The sequence below is a fragment of the Eschrichtius robustus genome, chromosome 3, assembly GCF_028021215.1.
Source record: "Eschrichtius robustus isolate mEscRob2 chromosome 3, mEscRob2.pri, whole genome shotgun sequence".
Taxonomy (NCBI): Eukaryota; Metazoa; Chordata; class Mammalia; order Artiodactyla; family Eschrichtiidae; genus Eschrichtius; species Eschrichtius robustus.
In genome coordinates, this window is record NC_090826.1 from 93,209,288 (window position 1) to 93,225,987 (window position 16,700).

Below are 16,700 nucleotides of genomic sequence, written 5' to 3' on the forward strand. Positions count from 1 at the left end.
AAAAACATAAAACAAATACTAACAGACATAAAGGGAGAAATTGACAGGAATACAATATTAGTAGGAGACTTTAACACCCTACTCACATCAATGGACAAATCTTTTAGACAGAAAATCAATAAGGCAACAGAGATCCTAAATGATAAAATAGAACAGTTAAACTTAGTTGATATTTTCAGGACATTATATCAAACAAAACAAAACTCCAGAATACACATTCTTTTCAAGTGCACATGGAATATGCTCTAGGATTGTCCACATACTAGGGCACAAAACAAGCCTCAACAAATTTAAGAGGATAGAAATTATCTCAAGCATCTCTTCTGAGCACAATGGTGTGAAAATGGAAATCAACCACAGATAAAGAAATGAGAAAAAAAAATGCTTACATGGAGACTAAACAACATTCTACTAAAAAACCAATGGATCAATGATGAAATCAAAGAGGAAATTAAAAAATACCTTGAGACAAATGACAATGAAAACACAACCATACAAAATCTATGAGATGCAGCAAAAGTCATTCTTAGAGGGAAGTTCACAATGATACAGGCCTTCCTCAAAAAACAAGAAAAGGGGCTTCCCTGGTGGCACAGTGGTTGGGAATCTGCCTGCCAATGCAGGGGACACAGGTTCGAGCCCTGGTCTGGGAAGATCCCACATGCCGCAGAGCAACTGGGCCCATGAGCCACAATTACTGAGCCTGCGCGTCTGGAGCCTGTGCTCTGCAACAAGAGAGGCCGTGATAGTGAGAGGCCCGTGCACCGCGATGAAGAGTGGCCCCCGCTTGCCACAACTAGAGAAAGCCCTCGCACAGAAACGAAGACCCAACACAGCCATAAATAAAAATAAATATAAAATAAATTTAAAAAAACAAGAAAAATCTCAAACAACCTAATCTACCACTTAAAATAATTTGAAAAATAAGAACGAAAAACCCTCTAAAATTGGTAGAAGGAATGAAATAATAAAGATCAGAGAGGAAATAAATAGAGATTTAAAAAGCAATAGAAAAAAAATCAATAAAACCGAGAGCTGGTTCTTTGAAAGGGTGAACAAAATTGACAAACCTCTGGCCAGGCTCACCAAGAAGAAAAGAAAGAACCCAAATAAACAACATAAGAAATGGAAAAAAAAAAAAAAGGACACAACAATCAATACTGCAGAAACACACAGACACACACACAAAACATAAGGGAAAATTATGAACAATTATATGCCAACAAATTCCACAATGTAGAAGAAATGGACAAGTTTCTAGACACTTACAGCCCACCAAAATAGACTCAAGAAGAAACAGATAATGTGAACAGACCAATCACTAGAAGTGAAATAGAATCTGTAAAAAAAAAAAAAAAAAAAACTCTCTTCAAACAAAAGTCCAGGACATACGGCTTCACAGGCAAATTCCACCAAACATAAAAAGAAGAACTTACACTGATCCTTCTCAAACACTTTCAAAAGACTGAAGAGGACGAAACATTCCCAAAGACATTCTATGAAACCACCATCACCCTGATACCAAAACCAGACAAGGCACCACCAAAAAAGAAAATTACAGTTCAATATCTTTGATGAATATAGATGCAAAAATTCTCAACAAAATATTAGCAAATCGAATCCAACAACACATAAAAAAGATCATACTCCTTGACCACGTGGGATTCATCCCAAGTTCACAAGGATGGTTCAACATTCGCAAATCAATCAATATGATACACCACATAAAAGACAAAAACTACACGATCATCTCAGTAAATGAAGAAGAAGCATTTGACAAAATTCAACATCCATTTATGATAAAAACCCCAAAGTGGGTGTAGAGGGAACCTATCTCAACATAATAAAAGATATTTATGACAAAACCACAGCCAATATAATAGTGGTGAAAAGCTGAAAGCCTTTCTGCTAAAATCTTGAAAAAGACAAGGATGCCCACTCTCACAGCAATCAGACAAGAAAAAGAAATAAAATTTATCCAAATAGGAAGGGAAGAGGTAAAATTGTCATTATATGCAGATGATATCATACTCTATATAGAAAACCCTAAAGACTCTACACAAAAACTACTAGAACTGATAAATAAATTCAGTAAGGTAGCAGGATACAAGATTAACATACAGAAATCAGTTGCACTTCTTTACAGTAACAGTGAAATATTAGAAAGGGAATATAAAAAACAATACCATTTAAAATTGCACCCCCCCAAAAATAAAATACATAGGAATAAACCTAACCAAGGAAGTAAAAGACTTATACACTAAGAACTATAAAACGTTAATAAAGGAAATTGAAGATATATCATGCTCTTAGATTGGAAGAGTTAATATTGTTAAAATGGCCATATTACCCATAGCAATCTACAGATTTAACAAGATCCCTATCAAATTACCCATGACATTTTTCACAGAACTAGAACAAATAATACTAAAATTTATATGGAACCATGAAAGACCCAGAATTGCCAAAGCAATTCTGAAGAAAAAGAACAAAGCAGGAGGCATAACCATCCCAGACTTCAGACAATACTACAAAGCTACAGTAATCAAAACAGCATGGCATTGGAACAAAAACAAACATATGGATCAATGGAACAGAACAGAGAGCCCAGAAATAAACCACTTTGCTTTCTTAAAGAAGTAGAGTATAGCATTTAGTTTTACAAGATGAAAAGAGTTCTGGAGATGGATAGTAATGATATTTGCACACTTATGTGAATGCGCTAATATCACTGAATTGTACGCTTAAAATGATAAATTTTATGTTATATGTATTTTACCACAGTAAATATTGAAAAAATTTTTTGAATCATATAAAAATTTACATATAATGAAAACCTTTTTTTCCCACCTCATTTGAAAGATTAGTACTGTAAGAATAACATCCCTTTTTTAACACAGAGCCAAAACATAAAGATTTTTCATTTTCTTTTCATTTTTCAAAACTTGAGCAATAGATTGTAAAAGAGTTATGGTTTAAATGACAGGCACAATAACCTGAAATAAATATTAAGACATGCATTAGATTGCTTTGAGACTCAGTGTCTCATTGGTGCATATATTTGGAGTAAAACACAATTTGCCTGGAAAAATGCACTCACTGGAGTTATATCCCAATGTTCTAACCCAAATGAAGCATATTAGTAAGACTTAACCTGGCAAAATCTACATATTCAACAATATTTAGACAGTTATTGAAAAACTCCAGATTTTTACTAAGCAAAGAATTTTGAATCCAAAAGTAAACTGAGGAATTCAAACTTACACATCAACTAAGAATTTTTTAGGGTTAAAATTCATATCTCCAAATTCCCAGTATTGTAATTTCTTCCCCAAATTACACTGCCTTCCAACATGCAATGATCTTATCTTTGGTTGACAGTGAAGGTACATGGGAGATGTAACTGCTACAATTCGACTATGGCAGCAAATGCCAATCTCAATATTCTTTAGGCAGCACATGACATTCATTGCAATGGTTTATTAAAAACAACCTTTATCTGCATATAGAAGGGTTCTACTTGTTTGTTGATGGGCGTTGGCGGGAACTAATGCCACATATTCAATAGATTTTTTAAAAATATAAATTATATGGCTATTTCAAATCTTTTCACCTAATACAATTAAAACCTAGGGGCAATAATTTTGATTAGTTGAAATTTGGAAATATACATAATATTTGACCTAAACACATAGTGCTTTGAAAACCAGGCTTCATGTCTCCACATATAGTTTCAAATCCTAACTCTTCCACTACATCCTATCCTTCCATGAACAACTTGCTTCATTTATCTAAGCATCAGTTTCCCTTAAGTAAAATGGGGATAAATATCTACTTCATATAGTGGTTGTGAAGTTAATGTATATAAAATCCTTAGTGCTGTGCTTGGATTGAGGAGAGTCCACAACTCTTATCTCTTATTGTTACTACTAATTATTGATAGAGATAAAAGCAGGTTATTGAGTGGGAAAAACTCTCATAACAACATGTTTTGCATTTAGTAACAATGAAACAATAGCAATAACACTACATTTTTCTTTCTGCCTTGTTTTCCCTTTGTGTAAGACTCACAGCATATTTTTCTAGTACTTTTTATTCCAGTTTAATTTTTTTCTGATATCAGCTTCATCAGCACTAAGGGAGAATATGAGTTCCTTAAAAACCAGGGCTTCTATAGGTTTTGTTAGTGTATCTTAAGGCTGTAGAACAGTGCCTAAACCATTTTAGGCATTCAGTAAATTTTTGTTAAATAAGTGTTGATTTCCATTTGTATAATATTTTTCACTTATTAATTAAGAATTGTTTTATCTACTTTTTGTCTTCCTTGATTTCCAATAGAAACAAACTCCACATATTATTAAAAACAGCTCTCTGGTCCCCACATCACTCCACTTTTGATACCTCAGAGCCAAACACTTTCCACTCTTTTATCTTGTCACAGATTTTTTTGTTTGTTTTTAAACCTCCATATACCTAAATAATATTATCACATAAATACTTCCTAAAAACATCAGTTTTAGAAATGTTTTAACTTCCTGCAATTGAAGATAAACATTTGTCTGATATATTACACTGCATCACCAAATTCAGCACACACTCACACAGGCATTTGTCCTCACACATGCTAATATATCAATAGTATCTATAGTCTATAGGTTGAAAATAGTTACTTTGTCTATAATATTATTCATTGTTTATATTATTAAGACTACATAAATGTCATTTGCAGCCTAACCTCATAGAATTCGATTATCTTATCCTTTCTTGAGTAATTTCTTGTCCCTGAAATTAATAGTTGTCTTATTTTTCATTTGCTTAATCTTTTATGTACTTATCATACATTCAGCTACAAATATTCCTTCCATCAAATTATCTAAATCTTCTTTAGCAAACTAATTTGAAAAAATGAAAAACTGAGCAATAGTAAGGATTAAAAATTATTTGAAAATCGTAGCCGTATCCATATCCTGCAGCTGCTGTAACAAATCACCACAAACTAGGTGGCTTATAACAACAGAAATTTGTTTTCTCGTTGTTCTGGAGGCCAGAATTCCAAACTCAAGGTGTTGGTAGGGTCGTGTTTCCTCCAGAGGCTCAGGGGGAGAATCAGTTCCACAAGTCTCTCCTAGCTGCTGGAGCTGGTGGCAGTTCTTGGCATTCCTTAGCTTGCAGATGCATCACTCCGGTCTCTGCCTCCATCTTCACATTGGCTTCTCCTCTGTGTCTCTGTGTTTTCTCCTTTTCTGTCTGTCCTCAATCCCTTTTCCCAAGTAAGGTGACACTCACAGATTCCAGGGATTAGTGTGAGAATGTATCTTTGGGAGAGGCCAACATTCAACCCACAACAGTAACATTCTGTTGAAAATTATGTGTTTTCCCTCCAACTTTTTTCCTAAAGAACACAAAATCGTATATATTTTAAAAAATATGCTTAATGTATAGGATGTATCATATAAAATTTTGTCTAACACATAAATTTCAATTGTAAAAGAGGTTAAAAAAAAGAGTGGATGCACAAAACAAACCACAAAACTATATTTACTAATGCATAACAAAATAATAGTGTTACTAGACCAAGCATCTTAGGACAGATGATATTCATTGTGTGTGCAATGTAGCAAAACAATGCAAGATATGGAACTGACACAGTGCTGTGCTTATCAAAAATGGTTCACAGAGCACATACTACTAAGACGTGACATCGTATCTAAAATAAACAAAATTATTCCCCTGCAAATGTGAAAAATAAGCTCAAGTACTGTGATGTGTTGATTAAATAATCTCAATTCCTCTAATACCATGAGAAAATAATTTGGTTTAACTAGCAACTGTGTAACTTTGTTTTTAAAATATGAAACAATCCACAGTAAAACAGTAAATGGAAAACTTTAGATGGTTGTAATCTAGAGAGGATTATGAATAAAGAACAATATACAGAGATTTGATACCCTGATTAACCTAAAAGAAATATTGTTAGCTTTTATTTTAAACTTAGCTCTCAAAGATATTTTACTTCTTTTAGTTTTATCAGCGTTTAATATTATGCAATTTCCTGGGTATTTTACATGAGAATAGAATGGTTTTGAAATGCGGTCATAAAACTCAGTGTATACGTGACAAATTTAAAATGCTAATACTTCTTTATGGCATGAAAGATTTGCTGATTCAAAAAGCAATTACAATTCTAATTTATTACCATACTATTCCAGCGGCAAAATCCATTTTCTAATATACTGACATTTATATTGACGTCTGACTGTTGGTTTAATTACAGTTAAGCTGTTAATAGAACATCAACTCTGCAGTGTCTTTCTAGATAACTTTTCTAGGTTTGTGTGGTTTGTCAATTCAACTGGTTAAAGACTGTATGCCACGAGTGAATAAGATTGCTGAATGGATAATCTAATTCAGTCATTAAAAGAAAGCCCTTCTGCAATCAACATAGTTCTTTCCCTTTTATAATGATCAAGTCAGCTTTACTTTGATGAAGCATATTGGTTAGGAATTTGTCCTAAAGCTATTTCGAGAAATCTAATAAAGTGATAGCAAATAAATTAAGTTATTTCTCTTTTACATAAAAGAAGTTCAGACGTAGGCAGCCTAGAGACTGCATAGTGGTTCCTTCCAGCTTTCTCTTTTGCAGCACTTGTCTACCTGCTCTCAGGGCACCTGCCAGAGCTTTGGCTTATGTTGGTCATGTTTCAGGAAGCAGGATGGCAGAATCAATCAAACAACCCATGAAACCTCAGAGTCTGTTTTCCTGTTAGGGAACTTTTCCAGAAGTGTTACACAGTAACTCCCTTTATGTTTATTGCCTAAAAACATATCACATGGCTAACTCATCTTGCAGGGCTGCCAGTGGTAGGCAGAATAATGGCTCCCCAAGGATATTCATGTCTTAATACCAAGAACCTTTGAATTTGTTACCCTATTTGGCAAAAGATTCTTTGCAGCTGTGATTAAGACGAAAGACCTTGAGGAGATTAAACTTGACTCTTAGGGTGGGCCCAGTCTAATCACAAGTCTTTAAAAACTGAGAACCCTACCCAGCAGGCTCAGAGAGAGAGAGAGATGGAACATGAGAAAAGCTCAACCTGCAGTTGCTGGCTTTAAAGATGCAAGAAGGTGTTCACATACCAAGGACGGTGGGAAACACCTATTGGATTGGCCAGAAAGTTCGTTCAGGATTTTCCCTAACATCTTCTGGAATAGAAGCTGGAAAAGTCAAGGAAATGGATTTTCCACTAGTGCCTCTAGAAAGGAATACAGGGTACCAACACTTTGAGTTTAGCCTGTTGGAACCTATACCAGACTTCTGACCTACATGACTGTAAGATAATAAATGTGTGCTGTTTTAAGCCATTAAGTTGGTGCTAATTTGTTTTGACAGAAATAGAAAACTAAGAAATAAATTTTTTACCTGTGGAGGATTAGTGCCCCCAACAAAATAGGATTTCCTTGGATAAAAAAGTAGTGAATGGGTATTAGATAGGCATTACTTTAATATTATCAACTTTTCTGCCCTCAGCCCACCTCCAGTGAAAAGCAAAATAATTAGAATAAACTAGAATCCCAACCAATTTAGGATGTTACTAATCTGGTAGGTAAATAGTCCAAACTCTAGATAACACTAGTCAATAATATTTAATATAACAAGATTTTTAATATTTACCTTTTAGTATTATAAAGTAAATATATGCACTAAAATTACTAAGGGACAGTTGTGGTTTCAGATTTTTATGACTGGTACTCTCTTTTCCTGGAATCTTTTATGTCTTATCTTTCACAACTTTAAGGTCCCATCTTAAATATTTTCATTGCCAGGAAGGCTCCCTTGACCACCCCTGCCTGAATGGTGTAATTTACCACATCCCCTCCCATTTCTCTCTCTGCAGCATTACTCTATATTATTCCTGTCACAGAGCTAGTATTTATTACCGTCTAAAGTTACTTGTTCATTGAAGGTTTTACTTGCTTTTTTCCTATTGCTCCTATAAGAATATGAGTCTTATCGAGTTGGAACTCATTATGTCTTGTACACTCCTGTATCTCAAATACCTAGAATAATGTTTGGCACTTAATATGCACTCAGTAAGATTTCTTTGAATTAATGAGAGCCCAGAGGGCTTTAAACTCATATATATAATGAGTAAATTTTAATTGTTTAATATATGTGAAAATCATAGAGTTGATGTTGTATTAGTCAATAAAAATATATTAGGTGCTGTAACAGAAGTATGAGCTAAAAATATGAGTCAGGCAGCATTTGATAATGATGTATTTTGCACTGCATCCAAAAACTGACAGGAGCAGAATGGACTAAGTTTATTCTAAGCAGAAGAAAAGTATACGAAAAAGCAAAAAATCCTGAAATAGTCTAAAAAAGCAGTCCTCAAGTTTCAGTGCTCATGTGGATCACATGAAGTGTTTCTTAAAATGAATATTCCTGACGCCTAATCACAGAGGTTTTAAGAAATCAGACCCCACTGAGAAATTTTTTAACAAGTTAAAAATAATGGTGAGCAAGTAACTAAAAAATCATTAGAGTTTTATGAATATTATGGAGTTTTTACCTAAATGGAAAGAGAAATGGATATAGAATTGTTTCAGGAAGAATAACTGGACTCAAATAATATAAAATCATGGGACAATTGAGAGACATTTCTGAGGTACAATCAATAGTTGTGATGGATAATTGGATGGGGGAGAAATGTATAATTTGGAGGCTATTGCCACGTTTTCCTCTGAGAAAAAACACTACAGGTAGTTGAAAAGGAAAGGGAAAATTTACTTTTAAAAGATAAACTTGGTTATTTGGCGGTGCCTAAAAGTTGGTTATTTGGCGGTGCCTAAAAGTTATTTTTCACATGGTTACCAAAAACAAAACAAAAACACACTACATCTTGTAGTTTTATGACCTTGTGTAACGGTCTCCAATATTAAATTTGGGTTGGTTCATGTGCACTGATTTGGGCAACGGGATGCTAATAAGCTTGATGTAAGTGAAGGGTTGAGAAGCACTTTCACATACAGGGTTGTTGTCTTAAAATGTAGCCTGGATTCTCCTTGGAACTTAGCTATCATGCTTTGAGAAACCAAACTCAGTAATATGGAAAGGCCACATGGAGGAGAACCCAGACTCTGAGCAAAGACTGATACTCTAGTCAACAGTGAACACCTACTTACCTACCAGACAACAGCTGAGCCATCTTGGCCTTGTACTCCCCAGCAGACATAAAGTATCCTTGTTTTAAGCCTCTAAGGTTTGGAATGGTTTGTTCTGTAGCAATAGCTGAGTAAAGCAGAATTTGGTATCTAGAAGTTGGGTGACGCTGTAAACATCAACAACAAAAAGTATGATACTGGCTTTGGGACATGAAAGGTCGATAGGTAGTATGGACATAAGCTATAACGACATTGGCGAGAGCTGGAAGTTCAGTGAGGAAATTTTTATTGCGAACTGGAGAAAGTGTAACGTGATACGTAGAGGAAGAAAGTGTGACAACAACTGTCATCTGCAGTAATGTGGAAGACAGTAAATGTATGCAGTGAACGTGTTTATCTGGCTAAGGTTAACAGGCAGAATTTTGAATGATTTCCTTTACTGAGCATAATAAAGTAAGTTTAGAGGTGGATGAATTAAAGAAGAAACTGCTCAGTGTTAAAGCAGAATCTGGAGGGAAAATATTTAAACCAGAACCATTTGGGCTAGGGAATAATACTGTTTTTCATTCTCTCCTTCTACAGCTAACAAAAGAATCTCAAAGGTCCTGAGGATCTCAAAGATCAAACCCAGGGTGCTACCAGTAAAAATGGAATCAGATTCAAGATCAAGTCCAATACATAGCTGTAAGGCCCTTTGTGACAACCTCAGAAAGATTTAAGGGCATTGTCCTACAGAACCCTGACTCCCGAAGTGGAGGGGGGCTTATCCCTAGGGGATTTGTGGGTGGTCTTCTGTCTAATGAGTAAACCCCAAAATGATTCATAGGAAATGAATCTCACATGTTTTCAAATGCAAAATCTTCATGGAATCATCATAGCTCGGACTAAAAACGTGGAGACGGTTGAAAATGAAAAGATACCTTTGAGTCCCCAGTCATCTCCCACCTTTTACAAAGAGGAAGCCAACTGAGAAAGTTACTTACCCACAAAAATGGGCTATTTCTTATGGAAAAGGAAGTATAATGCAGAAGGTAGTTTCAGAAATCCAGAGGACAGAACCAAGTACCAAGGAAATCCACTTCCAGGGAGCAAACCTCATCACTAATTAATATGCATTTCCTGCCCCTAGAAGAAAAGGAATATCGGTAACATGCAAATGCTTTGGAGCAGTGATTTCTAGGTGCCGCTGATCCACTCCCTCTATTTATTTATTTATTTACTTGGCCACGCTGCATGGCATGAGGGATCTTAGTTTCCCTACCAGGGATGGAACCCACGCCCCCTGCATTGGAAGCACGGAGTCTTAGCCACTGGACTGCCAGGGAAGTCTCTCCACTCCCTCCCTTAGAACTCAATTGTTATTGAGATTATTCTATCTCAGCTTCACCATTATGTTGCCTGTGTCTCATGAGTTTAAAAGTAGGTAAAGACTGAAAAAATAGATAAGAACTTCAGGTAGAAAAGAACTGTACTTGAAAAGCTACACCTGAACAATTGCCCCCAAATGACTTCATTGGTATTTAGACCTGATTCAGATGAAGAGATTCTGTATCTTAAATCTGAGCCCAGTTTTGTAATCAAAAAGATAAGTGTATTTTGTATGTGGGAGGACTATGACCATAGGTACCAAAGGCAGACTGTGGAAGTCTTTGACATCGCTAACTCCCAATAAACCATACCTCTTAGTATTCACACCCTGTGTATACCCTTACCCTTGAGTCAGGTCACATTCTGTGATTGTTTTAATCAAGAGACTACAATAGAAAAGTGATGCCATGTGCAATTTGCAAGCCTTTAGAAGCTAGCATCTTCAGCTTTTGTGCTTTTAGGAACTCTGAATTATGATGTGATAAATCCAGGTACCCTGCTGAAGATAGCACATGAAGAAGTCATGTGGAGAAGGAGGGTCACTGAGACTACATAGGAAGACAAAGGTCTAGTCATCCCAGAGTCCAGGCTGACTCCAGCCTTGAGCTAACCAATTGGTTAAATGAAGAGGAATGGAGCCTGGCAAGACCAGCAAAACTGCCCAACAGAACTCAGCCCTGATCAGGATTATGAGCAAATAAAATGTTTCTTGACTCAAGCCACTCAGTTTTGTAGTGGTTAGTTATTCAGCAATATATCACTAAACCAAGATCCAAGTGGAAAATGCTTCGAAAATAAGGGTATGCTGCTAAGATATAGTTGAGGCCAGACAAACAGATATGGGACCGGTCGTGACATCAACATTTATAGAAGAGCTGATGCCATTTTAGGGGATAATATGACCTAGAAAAATATGCAGAAGATTAATTCTAATGGCAGAAAGATAGATATCCCCAATATTTAAGATACACACATGGAAGATCCACCAAAAGAGATTAAGAACTGTCAATAATTAGGAAAGAGTCATGGAAGCCAAGAGAGAAACTGACTGTATCTAGTAAATATTGAGGAGAGGTCAAATATAATTTCAGTTTGCAGGTCTACTGATTTGGCAATGAAGAGGTCATCAGTGCCTTCCATGTTAGCAATTTCAATCAAGTGTTGTAAGTAGCATATGCATTTTGCTAGATTGAGAAGGAAATGGAAAATAAAGTGAAGGTATATTGGGGTTGGGTGTGTGTGTGTGTGTGTCTGTGTGAGTGTATGTGTTTTGGATACAAAGTTGATCATATATTTTAGATTGGCATTAAAAAGGTAGAAGAAAAATAGAAACTCAAAGAAAGAGAAGGGGAGGAGTCAAAATGAATAATTGATTGTTCATGATCATAGAGTTGTTGGGATCCTATTTATTCTTGAAGAAGAGGAAAGTAGCATATTTGTCTTTCTGAGAAAGAGGGAAAGTCTCTGAGAAGTGATGACTACATATGTGTACTACCTTAAAAGAAATGTGAGGAAATTAACTTGCTAGTAGATCTACAGTGATGTACTCTATTTCTTCAGAAAAATTCGGCCTTGAATTTATTACACAGTTGAATCATCAACAGACCAAAGTAATCTCATTTATTTAAAAAATGGCAGGAAAAGGAAATACGTATTTACTTTTTGACTCAAAACCAGCAGGTTAATTTTTCTATATTAATTTATCATTAGACATCACTATTTTTTATGTAGAATAAGATGTTTTTGAATGGTAATCTTTTTTGTGGCTAAGCTGATATTATGAGCCACGTTACTTATCACTTATTACTCAAACTTTGTTTCCTTTTAAATAAAAGCAAAACTTTTAGCTTTTGTTAGAAAATTTTGTTTTTTAAGTACTCAGATCTGATTAGAACATTTTAATATCCTCATATAAAAATAGTAATACATTTTAGACCTGCATGTTCTTTGCATTAAAAAATAAACCAAATAAAATGAAAGATAACAGAATATTTCAGTAAGTTACATTAGTCTATCCAGAAGCATTTGAAGAAAAATTCAGAAAATAAAATATTATATAATGTCTACTTATTCTTTCTGAATTTCATATTAGAAAAACAAACCTCTAATATTGTTGCCACTGGATATTCTAAATAGCAGCAAAAATGTCCAACTATAGATTGAGAAAGCCAAGTAAGTGTGTGTGCGTGTGTGTGTGTGTGTGTTTATATGTATTATATATATTTTACTGGCATTCTTACTAATTTACATTTATCAAGCAGAAGAATTACAAAATTATAAGTCATGTCCTAAATTTTAATTCAATAAAACAGCAGAATTATACTACAGGAAGAAAAAGGTATTGATTACTTTCCTGGAAACCACATGAATATTTCATTTGCTGTGAAAGACTAGGTAGCAAGAAGTTATTCAATGTAAACTGAAATCTAAATCAGCAGGGAACAATACCAAGTATTGGAGCAATGGATAAGACCTTGCAGGATGACTTCAATGCACTTGAAGATGTACATACCCTATAACACAGCAATTTCACTCCCAAATCTGTAACTTTGAGAAAAGTTTACATATATGCATGGAGACACGCCCAAAAATGTTTACTACAGAGTTGCTTGTAAAAACAAAAAAAGCAAACTTTTAAATGTCAATAAACAGAAAAATAAATTGTGGTAGATTCAGCTAAAATGAATAATATATCATTATATGGAACAACATGAATACACCTCCAAATCAGCCTGGCTGGAAAAAAAATTGTATAAATGGTATCATACTTTATATATCCTGCAAAGTTGAAAATGTAGACAATGATACAATACTCAGATCTATATATAGATAATAAAAAAACAAATCTGCCCAGGAATAAGACACACTAATTTCATGAAATTAAAAACATTTGGCAGGTGTGGAGGGGGTCGGAAGAAGAATAAGGGAGAACGTGATAAATAAGGAGAAAACAGGACAAAATAAATATATTGGCATATTTGCTTCAAATCCATATCAATTAGATAGATAGATAGATAGATAGATAGATAATCTCCAAGGCAAATACAGCAAATTATTAAGGCTTGAGAAACTTGATTGGTATAAATGAGTATCTGTTATTTTTTCTCCATATAATTTTATGTGCTTAAACTATTTCAAAATAAAAAGAAATAACCATTAAGGTGACAATGATGATGATGATAATAATAAGAAAAGTCACTGAAGACCTGGTGACTTCTTGCATATGTAAGAACTTCTAGTGTGAGACTCAAAAAATAAGCACATGTCTCTTGAATAATTTCTTTCTTAAATAGCTTTACATATGAAAGCAGTTTGGCAACTTTTATAGTGAATATATACTTGCTAGTATGTAATAAACTGATCTAGTACAGAATTTTATAGGTGCTCAGTTCAGAGTCTAATATCAATATGAAGAAAAATGTCCTGATATGTAACAATCTAAAAAATGTTCACTTTAATGTTATGATATTCTCAGAGGATTGTGATGCTTCAAAGAGAAAAGTGATCCCCTTTAATGTAAAGACCAACGGTAAAACCCAAGCCAAACCTGAAGGATCAATTTTTCAGAGAGCAGTGAATTAACCCTCCTAGCACTATGAAAAAATGAAAACTACAAATAAATATACCGGCATGTTACAAACAATGCCATGTGCCCAAAGTAGCCAGTCTCAAATATTATCAGTGCCTATTTTGTACCAACCACTCTTCTAAGAACTCCCACTATGAAGAAGACGTACAGCCCTTATTGTTAGAGTTGACAGTAAATGAAAGTAATGAGAGGCAAACCTGAAAACAAATTAGAAAAGTGTGATAGACAGTATATCAATAATAACATAGAAAGTTTTATAAAATGAGGTAAAACATAGATATAGATGTAGATGTAGATACAGATAGAGATTATAGGTACAGTTATCTTGGAAGAAGCCTGGGTTTACTGATGCACAAGGTTGTTGATTTGAGCATTGTAACTACAGGAAACCTAACTGTGCAAAAAAAAAAAAAAATTGTTTTAGTTGTCAAATTGGTCAATCAAAATATTAGTTTATTGGAAACATTTTTTTTTTCATGCTGAAGCATTATAGCACCTCTATGTGAACAGTTCAGGAGATTTCAAACACATTTCAGTATAATTCCAAGTTAGCAATAATAGTGTAAAGCATATTACTCTTGAGAAAATTATAAATCATGCAAAGTGATGAATAATTTCAAAAGGTCAAGTATTCTTTGTTCATTGATTCTTTATTGAAAATGATATCTCATATGTTTTAAACTTATGATTAGCTTTACTAATCATAAATAACAATACATAATTTATGCCATCTTTGAAGTAAATTAATAAGACAAGACTAATCTGAATATATGTCTCTGGACTTTTATTCAACTGTTCTTGGTGAAGTTTTCCTGCTTGAATAGCTATAAAAGACTATCCTAAATTGAAAGTCAGACACATTAAAGATATTAGTATGATCTTTATGCTCCTAAGATCAGCCCTTCCCCAACCTCAACCTCTTTTCTAGACCTTGAGTTCCTGTAAAAAGATAATTTTTTACAAAAGGAAAAATCATGACTTTTGCATAAGTACAAAATGAATATGTGTCAAAAATTTTACTTAACTAATTCATGAATGAGAGAACTAGCAAGGTGTCATAAGCTGGTTAAAAAAATAATTCAAGGAGTATATGCATATATGTTCAATGAGGTATGCTAAAATGAAATTAACACATGCAATACTGACATTTTTCACAGGAGAGGGGGAGTTATGCACCCCCACTGGACAAAACTACTTTTCATTTCCCTGAAAGAGGATTATTTGCATCACTATTAATTTTCCACAATGTATCAAACTATGAAATACTCTAAAGACTTTGAAAGATGCAGACCTCCATCCATAAAATCAGATAACCTGATAATTTTTTGCCATTTCAAACTCTTTCACAACTTTTTTTCCTGACCAAAGCTAGAAAAGACATAGAAAAATATGTGTAGAAGTAACTTAGAATGTTCTATTAATTTCTTGAAATAAAGAGCAATCAATAGAAAAGTTTCAAAATTGCCTCAATAGGGTACAGTTGGGTTTAGGATTGTAGCAATCTTAGAAACTCTTTCTCCCATGAAGCATACCAGAACAGAGGGCAGAACAGATGTTTTTGATGTCTCTCTCTTCTTGGATCTTCTATTCTCCTCAGCCTCCCGCTAACTACTCACAGTATCCACGATGTGTAGTGCTGTCAAGTTGAATCAAGGCCATTCTTATTTTGGCTTTTCAATCAAGACTTTATTGTATCATCAGTTCTGATGGACTATGAGAAGCCTATGAACAGGAAAAATCGGGAAGACTGGTATTACTGCTCTTATACCAAAAATGCCTGCAACAGGACAAGAAACAAACAACAACAAAAACTTATTCAGCCAATTTTCAAGCAATTCTGTCTTAAGGTTTGCAAAACATTCTGCCTTAAATTAATGTGAAATCCTTGACAAAGAATGGGAGAGAAGGAATTCTAAATTCTTCCAATTTTGTCTGAAAAAATGCTCAGTGTTCTGGCAAAACTCTAAAAATATAATGCCTGTTAATGTCTGTTATTTTAACAAAGTATGAGAGCTATGAATTAAAGTTTTATATACATGTAGACTTTTATATAAATATATATAACTATAGTAAATATATTTATATAAATATATTTTATATACAAATTTATATTAATATAAAAAAGTTTATATATATACAAAACTTTAATTATATTTATAATAAAACTTTAATAAATATATACCCATCTTGCCAGCCTTGTCCAGCTTCTTCATGCCTTGGTCTTTACATTCTCAAAACTTTTTTTTTGTAAACAAAATCCCTGGCACTCAATGATTATCTTAGAAATGAACTGAAAGAAATTGTTTCAGAAAGTAACAATGGCATTCCTTTCTCTTTGCATTTCTGCATTAATAATGTAAATTCTTCCAGAAGCAAAGACTTGTTTTAATTAATAAAGGGAAAGTTACACAGAATTTGAAAAATAAAACATTTATTAGTATTTTGATTTATTATTTCCCATTATATTTCTCTTCACTTATGCTGTATATTGGCACTGTTGAGAAAGCCAAATATATGTTCTCTCTTTCCTTTGTGTGAAAATTCCTCCTTCTTTTTCTCCTCCTCTTCTTTCTACTTC

General features: G+C 34.0%; 1 long non-coding RNA gene across 1 annotated transcript in view; it reads left to right on the top strand.

Annotated features, from left to right (window-relative positions):
• LOC137761190 (uncharacterized) overlaps window positions 1–11,214 on the top strand; it is a 111,003-nt gene extending 99,789 nt beyond the window's left edge. The window contains exon 5 of the long non-coding RNA XR_011073403.1: window positions 9,748–11,214. This is a non-coding gene — a long non-coding RNA (uncharacterized lncRNA). The remainder of the gene's footprint in view (window positions 1–9,747) is intronic.
• Window positions 11,215–16,700: the final 5,486 nt, after the last annotated feature.